The following is a 9,387-nucleotide window of genomic DNA, read 5'->3' as shown; positions in this document are numbered from 1 at the left end:
TTACTCTGTTCAAATTGCTTTTACACCGTGTCTAATGCCCCACAGGTCCCTTCAATTCACAACTGCTGTTATTTAGTGAAATGTTTTCCCTAGGTCAACAGACTTTCATTTCAGGGTAGATAATCCTCGGTATATCCCCTGCGGGAGGTCGGGCTCTGCTCTGCAGCTGAGAGACTCTTTGTCAGGGTAATAAACTGAAAGCAGGATTTAGAAGAAATTACCTAGAAATTGAGTCCTTTGCTGCAGCTTTTTATTCCTCCTTTGAGTCGTGTTTTCCTAAGGGCTTTTCAAAAAGAGGGATCAAGAATATGTATTATCTTTGCAGAACGGCAGAAAGGCAGCAGACAGATTAGTATGGCAGGGAAGGGCACACATGCAAAGGCCACTAAAAAGACAAAAAAAGCAAAAAAAGAGGCTCTACCTTTAACTAAAGATGAAAAAAGTTGTGTTTAGATTTTATTGCCTTTCCTATGAAAACAAGCACTTAAATCATAGTTGCTTTTTTTCTGGATTTTAATTCCTTCATGGCTTTCCTGAGACAGTAAAGTTCTCTAAAACAGTCTCCTTAGCAAAATATGATTAATTACACACAAATGTATGTTTTATATTTAAATACATTTTATGTGTGTAATGAATGTGATAAATATTCATTATATTAATATGTAAAATACTATTACCTTCCTTAGCTTATGACACCATTGGATCTGAATGTCTTTCCTAAGAGGCCCTTCTTGGCTTGGTAGTAGTGATCTCCAGTTTTCTTGGTGCTTTTTTGTTTCAAAGGCATTTTAAGCAATGGCAAAGTGTCTGATTTGCATCTTCCCCATTTGCACTCTCTTTAAAAAGAGATGTCATTTTCCTGGTTTTTCTTTCCTCTCCACATCCTTCTGGCACTCTCCAGTTCCTGGTTATTTCTTAAAGAGGGAGCAAACCCAGCTCTTAGGCAAAATATAACCACTCATTAGTGCCACTTCTGCTTGTAAAAATCTCCATGAATCAAGGAAGCTTCTCCCTGGCAGTCAATATAGGAATGCTGAGGCCCTGCAGAAAACAATGACCTTTGGCTCTTGCAGGTTTGGCTGCCTCCTGATGTCTGAACCCAGGACACAACATCCTTCTGAAAACCCCAGCACTGCAAAGCTTTTAAGACCCTGCATTGTGAACACTAAGCAGAATTTATTAATGGATTAACAGAGACATTTTTACAAGCTCTGGGGGCCGTCACCGTTTTTGTGTCAGAGGCACATACAAAGCACAGAGGTGAAGGGAACTCCTGGGTCACTGAATTCGTGCCCCTGCTGTGGCAGACAGCCAAGTCCCATAAGCCCATCCATAAATTTACCACATTACAGGCCAGAGATGCTGGGGGGTGGGAAGAGAAGAGGGAGGGTCTTGCTGCTTCTCTTGCCTTTTGAAAAATGTTCCAAAATCTCCTCAGTATTCAAAAGTAACTTCTAGCCTATGTGTTTTTCTGATTATCTGAAGTAATTCACTTCAGAAGGTCTTTTTCTCCCTTGTGCGAAGGTGTAGAAGTTATCAGATGCTCAGGTCTTACAGTCTTATCCTGTAAGGACCAGAGAGCCACAGAATGTTAAGGGATTGGAATGAATCTTAGAGATCATCTTATCCCAACCCACTGCCATGGGCAGAGACACCTTCCACTATCCCAGATTGCCTAGGGCTCCATCCAACCTGGCTTTAAGCACCTCCAGGGATGGGGCATCCACAGCTTCTCTGGGAAACCTGTGCCAGGGCCTCACCATGATCACACTAAAGAATTTCTTCCTAATATCTAAGATAAAATCTTCTTTCTCTTTCAGTTTGTACCCATCACTCCTTGTCCTGTCACTACAGATCCTGACAGAGTCCTTCCCCATCTTCCCTGTAGCCCTTTCAGACTCTGGAAGGTGCTCTGAGCTCTCCACACAACCTTCTCTTCTCCAGCTGAACAGCCACAACTTTCCCAGCCTTTCTTCAAAGGGGAGGTGCTCCAGACCTCTTATCAATGTTGTGGCCCCTTCTGGACTTGTTCCAACAATTCCACATCCTTCTGACATTTGAGACACCAGAACTGGACACAGTAATGCAAGTGGGGTCTCACCAGAGCAGAGCAGAGGTGGAGGATCTCCTCCTTGGACCTGCTGCTCACGCTCCTTTTGATGCAGCCCACGATGGAAAAATCTGCTTTATGTCAATGTCAGAGCCAGCTCAGCGGAAGATCAGTAACGTGCCCTGTGTGTGTTCCTGCTGAACCCTGGGAAGTGACTGGTACAACCACAAGGACTTCTTCACCTTCCTCTAATGGAAATTATCATTTTGGATAGGCCCTAAAACATTTGAAGTAAGTTAATTCTGTGAGACATAGAGCTTAGCTTGATCCTTCAGATAACTTCCAGCCAACCCATGTATCTCCCTCCATTACTACCATACCTGCAATTATTTTTTCCTCCATGTGTGGCTGAGATCAGTTTAATTCACCAGTGGTTTCCCCTTCCTTGTCCCTGTCTTTGCTGTACAAATTCTCCAACCATCTGATGCTGTTTTTTGATGAAGAGCACCCCTTGCCTGCTGGGTCTCACCTCACCAGGGTGCCAATGTGTCACTCTGATACAGAGTGGCAAATGTGACACTGTGCTCTTGACGTGCCATCATTAACGCACAAACACCAGCATTTTTTAATGCTAAATATCATTTCCCAGAAGTCAGGCAACACAAGCTGAAATAACAAATTTATGGTTCATGCCCACCGTCTGATTTGTCTTCCTGTCAGCCTCGCCCCTGCCAGCATCATCTGAAGATAATTCTCCATTTTGGTGAGAATTAATCTGTGAGGAGAAAGGGAGGGGGGGACCAGGAGAATTGGAATCTGTTGGGAGAGGAGCTGCCTCAGTGACAACACAGGCAGTGATTTGTTACCTGTTATCACTATGAGAAAGTCACAGCAGAGCAGGGGAAAGTCAAATGTTGAGAGGTTTGCCTGTGTGTTTCTCAGTGTCCTGGGTTACAATGCAAGATGTAACTAAAAGCATGTGTTCTATTCCAAATCTGTTGAAACTGGTTAAAGTTTTTCTTTATCTCGTAACTCCTGGGGTGGGGGGAGGGGGCAGGTGCGTTCTGTTAATAGGCCAGCTGTTAAAACCAGGTGGGGCAGTGTTCTTTATCTCTTCCACAACCCATCCTCCCTCCAGGGGATATCTGCTGTTAATGGGCCATCGAGGCTCACTGCATGGCTGATACAATTACATCATCCCGTTGGGAGATGCTCCACCCATTGGGAAGAGCCAAACATTCCAACTTGGATTAAACCTGGGATTCAGAACATCAGGGCAGCCTGTTTGCACTGGATTCCCAGAGGAAGACCAGACTAATCTCACCACCACTGGACCCTTCTACAGGGTCATCTCTACTCCAACAGAACCACATCTGTCACTCCAGGAGGATTTATTTGAACTGCTTCCAAAACCCTGATCAGCAGGGTGTTACGCCATATTCTGGCTGTGTCAGTGTTTCTAGGATTTTTTGTTTGCTTGGGGTTTTTTGGTTTTTTTTTTTGGTTTTGTTTGTTTGTTTGTTTTTACTACTACATTTGTACTTTTTAATATTCCTAGTAAATAATTGTTATTCCTATTCCCATATCTTTGCCTGAAAGCCCTTAATTTCAAAATTATAATTATTTGGACAGAGGGGGTTTACATTCTCCATTCCAAGGAAAGCTCCAGCTTTCCCTGCCAGACACCTGTCTTGCTAAACCAAGACACTCAGTCAAAGAGCCAAACCCTTCACCTTTGATATTTCCCATGGACTGTTTGTGTGCTGGTGCCCACGCTGAGGGGTGCCAAGGTGTGGGTTTGGCGAGAGGGCAGGAGGGGAGTGAGTGGGCAGGAGAGGGGTTGCACTCTGCTCATTGTGTAAAAGGAACAAACATTGCCTAATGTTCCTTTTACATCTACTAAATAAGGAGATAATGCAAGGAAGAGATTGCTACTGAAACAAGTTGAATCAAATCCCCCAAAAATTCATGGGATTGTCAAGAAAACTATGGCTGACTGTCCTGAGCACAGACATCTTGCTGCCCTTGGCTGGTTACAGTGGGGAAGGGAGCCGCAAATTGGCTGGAGCTTCCTTAAACTTTGGTGTAGCCCTTTTCACTCTTGTGCCAGCAGTGCCATGAGCTCTAAAAGCAGTGCCTGGAGTCATGCTGGGGTGATCATCTCCCTTCTTGCAAAGACATAGCCAAGGAACACCCCATGGCTTCCTGCCAAGCTCCCAGAGGGATTCCACAAGCAAAGAAAATGCACATGAAGGACCTTGGCCTCATCTGGATCAACCCCGCAGGAGGGTTTGGGAGACTGGACTGGCAGAGAGGGTAACAGCAGCTTTCACCAGCGGCTTTCACATGGGGTGCCCTTGGCACTGGATGTTCCCATTGAACACCCTCCTCTACATGGTTTTGATTTCCACTGAGCATTGTGCAGCTCCTTCCTGCCCTGCTCCTGAGGAGGATGAATGCTCCTTGCTCCTGCTTTTGAGAAAAGCATCTCCCTGTGTTTCTCTGGAGGCCGCCTGCAGTGCAGTGAAAACGAACTGCAGGGAAGTTTTACTGTTTTAATTTTTTTTTAATGGAGCAATTTTTCCAATCCTACCTCCTGCAAAGCCAGTTGACTTAGTCATCCTGGGCTCCAGATGTGCATGGCTCACTGGGAGACAGCAGCTGTCTTACAAGTGTTGTAAAATGAATTATTATCCTCTACAGCAGCCCTGATACCTTTGGTCCTCCCAAGGCCAGAAGTGAGTGCCCAGTCCTTGTCCTGAGATTTCCCCTTTCAGCATTGCAAAGTTCCCAGGTCACAGCTGCTGCTGCAACACAGGGTAAAGCCATGCTGAAGGCAGCGATGAAATTCCCACACATCATGGTGCAGAGCTCAATTACACCCAGGAGTTTCATTTATCCCTGCTGTTTACCTTATGAGCCTTGTCCTTTTGCATATGCATATGCACACATCCAGATACGGGCACACATGGCTTAAAATGGGTTTTTTTTAATGCGCATTGATTTTATAGCAAAAAAGACAGACTTCAGATCAATAATCTTTAATTTCTGAGTTCCAGATAGTTTTGCTGGGGTGTGGCATTCCCTACCTTTCACCTGAAATGCTGATACAGGAGTTACCACTTACAGTTCTGATAACAGACTGCAGGCAGAAACTTTTTCTTCGCTCTCAGCCTGATAAATGAGGGAGAAACTTGTCCCCATGAGCAGAAAATGAACAGCTGGGCATTCAGAAAGCCTTCACTGGGGCATGCAGAAAGCTCATGTCTTCACTTCCTTCACCTTGGATGTGGATCTTAGAAAACAGTGCATGTGGTGAGCAGGGTGCCAGTGGCCATGGTGGGCACAAGATATGCAGTTCCCTTGTCTAAGTACACACAAGTGTGTAAAGTTTGGCCATAAAACACCTCCTGACCCTCAGGCTCTGTGCACAGAGCATGCAAAGAGCTCTGAAACACCTGCCTGCAGCCAGCAGCCGCGATGCACCAACGCCAGCAGCCAAGCATCAATCACATGTGGCTGTCCTGGAGGTGACACAGGGTGTTAATGCTGCAGCCAAGGGGTTTCAACAGACAGTGGTACATGGGTTTCATACCTCCCTTTTGGGTTATCACCAAAAAAGCAGCACTTGTTTTGTGCCTGACTGCTGGAAGTTCCCAGAGGATAAATGCAGTCCCACAGCCAGGCAGGGAAAAAGCCTTGCCCAGCCCTGGGAGGAAGAAGTAAAACCTTTTCCTAAACCTCTCCCTTCAAACCCAGGGGCTGGAGTAGCATCTCTGTCTCCACTGGCCAGCTGTCCTAGGGGACACTGAGGAGTGACTTCAAGCTGAAATGGAAGAGGTGTAGTCCAAGGCTTGGAAATACTTCTTTCAAATGAGTTTTCTTTGGGGTAATGATATCATGAAATAAATCAGGAGGGAGCATGTCATCCTTGAATCACTGTGGAGCCCACCTGTGACATGACTCATGGCCTTGGTGACTTATTTAGGATGACTGAACCTCATGAGAGTCCTGTGATTAAGCAGCCACCAGCACTTGTGAAGTGCCTTGACTTGTCAGGGCCCCAAATATAGAAGGTTTTGGTCAGACTGGAGGAATGTTTTGATGAATAAAGATTTCCAGGGGAGCCCACATTTGCCAACAGCAGGAAGAACAGTGATTTTTTAAAGTGATGCTCACAGCCCAAATTTGGCTAAGAAAGAAGACATAATCTAGGGACTTTCAGCATGAGTGCTAATGCAAACGCCCTCACCATCTGCTTTATTTGCACAAACACACAAACACACTCAATTTATAAAATCCCAATTCTCCCCTGTTGCTTTTTCAAGCCGCCCATCCCACTGCAACGGGAGCAGTGAAGTGCAGCTGTCCCAAACTTGGCTCCTGGCCTGGATCCCACCCCAGGAGTGCTGTGCCGCGCTGTGGTGGGCACACAGTGCCTCCTGCTCTCACCTCGCACAGGAGAAACCACAGTTTTACAAACAGGGCTGGGAGGTGATGCCACCCGTGTGTCCATCCCTGCCCCGACCTCAGGCTTCACAGCCCTGCATTGTGCCCCGGCCACCGGGGTTGATCCCAGGGGAGCCAGCACAGGCTCCAACCATTCCTAGGAGTCACATTGGGATGTCTCAGCCCCTATCCTTGCTCCAGCAGAGGGAGGTGCTGGGGCTGCCTCCTGCAGCCCACACGATGGGGAGGGAGATTAAGATGCGCTTCACACACACTCCAGCGTGACTGCAAAGAGCAGTGTCCTTTAGCAAATGGTAAATAATTGACACTTTACTCTGCTGGCAGCCAGCACCCCCGTCGGCAGCTGGGTTTGTCATTTTGCATCCCCTCAGTGGCTCTAATTTCAAATTTACAGTAACATATGCCCAGAGAGCTCCTGGCCTTCCCCCAGCATCACGGATGTTTATTCCCCGCTGCCCTATGCTGTGATGGGTAAGGAGTGAGTGACATCTCTGCCTCTGCCACGGATCTTTTCTTGGCCTCCTGTGGTGGGACAACAGAGCCTTTTTGTTCCTTCCCCTCTGGTTTGTTTTTTTTTTTTTTTCTGATATGATTATAATTGAGACTGGGCAGCTGGGGGACCAGGGTATTTCCAGTACACTTACTTAGCTGTGTGTCTCCCATTAGCATCAATGACAATTGCACGGCTAAAACTGACCAGATCCTGTTGAAGATTTACCTCCTGGGTGAGCATTTCACAGAGATGAGATTTCCCTTCCCCATTTCAGAGCCTTTGCTGCAGTCATTCCGTGGAGGGAAAATTGGAAGTCCCTGCGCAAGAGGAGGAGTAACTCTGTTAGGAAATGAAAATCTGCATCAGGGATGGGTTATGGAGGGACAGGCAGAGTGGGAAGAAATGAAAATCTGCATCAGGGATGGGTTACGGAGGGACAGGCAGAGGGGAACTTCCCCCTCCAGTCTCACTCTGCCATATCAAGCCATAGAACATCTGCCCAGGCCCAGAGATCCTTTTGCTGTGACAGTGTTAAAACAAGACAGGTGGAAGATTTTTTTCCTTTTAAACCTCATTTGCTACATAAATAATGCCTGAAAGATAAGCAGAACACTTATCAGCCCTTTCCTTCTGACAATTCACCAGTTTCATTGAAGGTTTTGGGGTCACCTAGGAGGGGAAGCCTGGGGTAGGATGGGGGTTGTCCCCCCCAGGCAATTACCTGGCACTGCCACAGAGCTGCGCAGGACGGACAGAGACACCTGGGCAGCATTTCTGCCACTCTCTCCTTGAAGATGGTCATGCCCTGGGAGCTCTCTCTGCTCCAGCAGGCTCAGCTGGAGGAGTTATTTGCCCCTCTGACACCAGCCATAAATTTCAAGGCCAGAAGGAGTCATTACAGTCGGCCAGCCTGACCCCTGATATAACACGGAGCGTGATTTGTGCACCAAGCCTGGGACGTTCTTTGGAGATCTAAATAAATCACTGGGAAAGGCAGTCAGTCCTGATTTTAAAGGCTGCAAGCCACTGCACCGTGTCCCTGGGTAGGCTATTGAAGTGGTTAATTATCCCAGGGGAGTAAATGCCTGCCTCTATCCCCAGCCTGAGCCGCCCTGCCTGTGCACACACACAGCCGTGGCATCGTGTCGTGCCTCCCCGACGGATCCACTGGGCACAGCTCTCCCCAGGGGGCAGGGGTTGTCATCCATGGTCACATCACCTCCTGACTTTCCCTCTGACAAGCCAAACAAATTGCGTTTCTTTAGCCTGGTTGGCCAGTTCACTTGGGAGAGGCAGCTACATGGATTTTTTTCCCCTCTTGTGGCAGGAGGTCGTGCAGGTCCAAGTCAAATGTGAAGTGGAAGAGGGGTCAGGAGTTCCTGCTCTCAGGTGGGTGCCCAAACCCACCTAGAATCACCTGTGGGTTGAAGGTACTCCCCATGGATGGCAGAGAAACAACGCCCGTGTTTTACTTTCTGGCCCAGGCAGGAAGAGCAGAGAGCAGTGTTTATCAAAGTCACGGCTGGGAGGGCAGGGAGTGAATGTGAAAAGGACAAGAGATCCTCTGCCAGGTCACTCTTGCCCAATGCTGCATGAGCCAAGTGACCCCAATCCTGTCAGAAGGGATGGGGTTCCTGCCCCAGAGGTGGGGGCTTGGGGCCCAGGAAGGGAATAATGGAGTAATGGAATAATGGAGTTTTCTGGAGTGTGTCCAGAGAAGGGCGGTGGAGATGGGGAAGGGTCTGGAGCACAAATCTGATGAGGAGCAGCTGAGGTTTAGACTGGTATTAGAAAAAAATTTCCTCACCAAAAAGACATTAAAAGCACAAAAGCATTAAAACAAGGCAGCCCAGGGAAGAGGTGGAATCACCAGCCCTGGAAGTGTTCAGAAACACTGTAGATGTGGCACCTAGGGACATGGTTTAGAGGTGACCTTGGCAGTGCTGGGTTAACAACTGAACTTGATCATCTTAAAGGTCTTTTCCAACCTGTGGTGCAAACAAGAGACTGGCTCTGACACCCACATCCCACCCCTCTGGACACAGTACAGTGCTTCACACCTGCCCAGCTCAGCCAGGGCAATCCTGACCCATCTCCCAGGCCAGCCCACCCCTGCCGTGCAAGCCCTTCTGCCAGGGAAGAGGGGAGGCAGCTCCCAAGGGAGGCGCTGCTTCCTGCAGCCAGGCTTGGCAAGGCCAGGGCTTGGTAACGTGGAGTTCCTTCAGAACCTCTCTCATTTCCTGAGCTGGGATCAAGGACACTGATTTTCTTTTGTTTGGCAGAGGATAAACCACTGAAGGGAGTCTTACTTCAGGCTCCCAGCTTGGTCTGCAAGGAGCCAGAGGAGGCTGCCCTGCACTGGGGAGGGCAGGAG

This window comes from Chamaea fasciata, unplaced genomic scaffold (genome assembly GCF_029207755.1).
Source record: "Chamaea fasciata isolate MVZ Bird 193981 ecotype frontalis unplaced genomic scaffold, bChaFas1.0.hap1 SCAF_2, whole genome shotgun sequence".
NCBI lineage: Eukaryota > Metazoa > Chordata > Aves > Passeriformes > Sylviidae > Chamaea > Chamaea fasciata.
Note: the sequence above shows the minus strand (reverse complement) of the source record.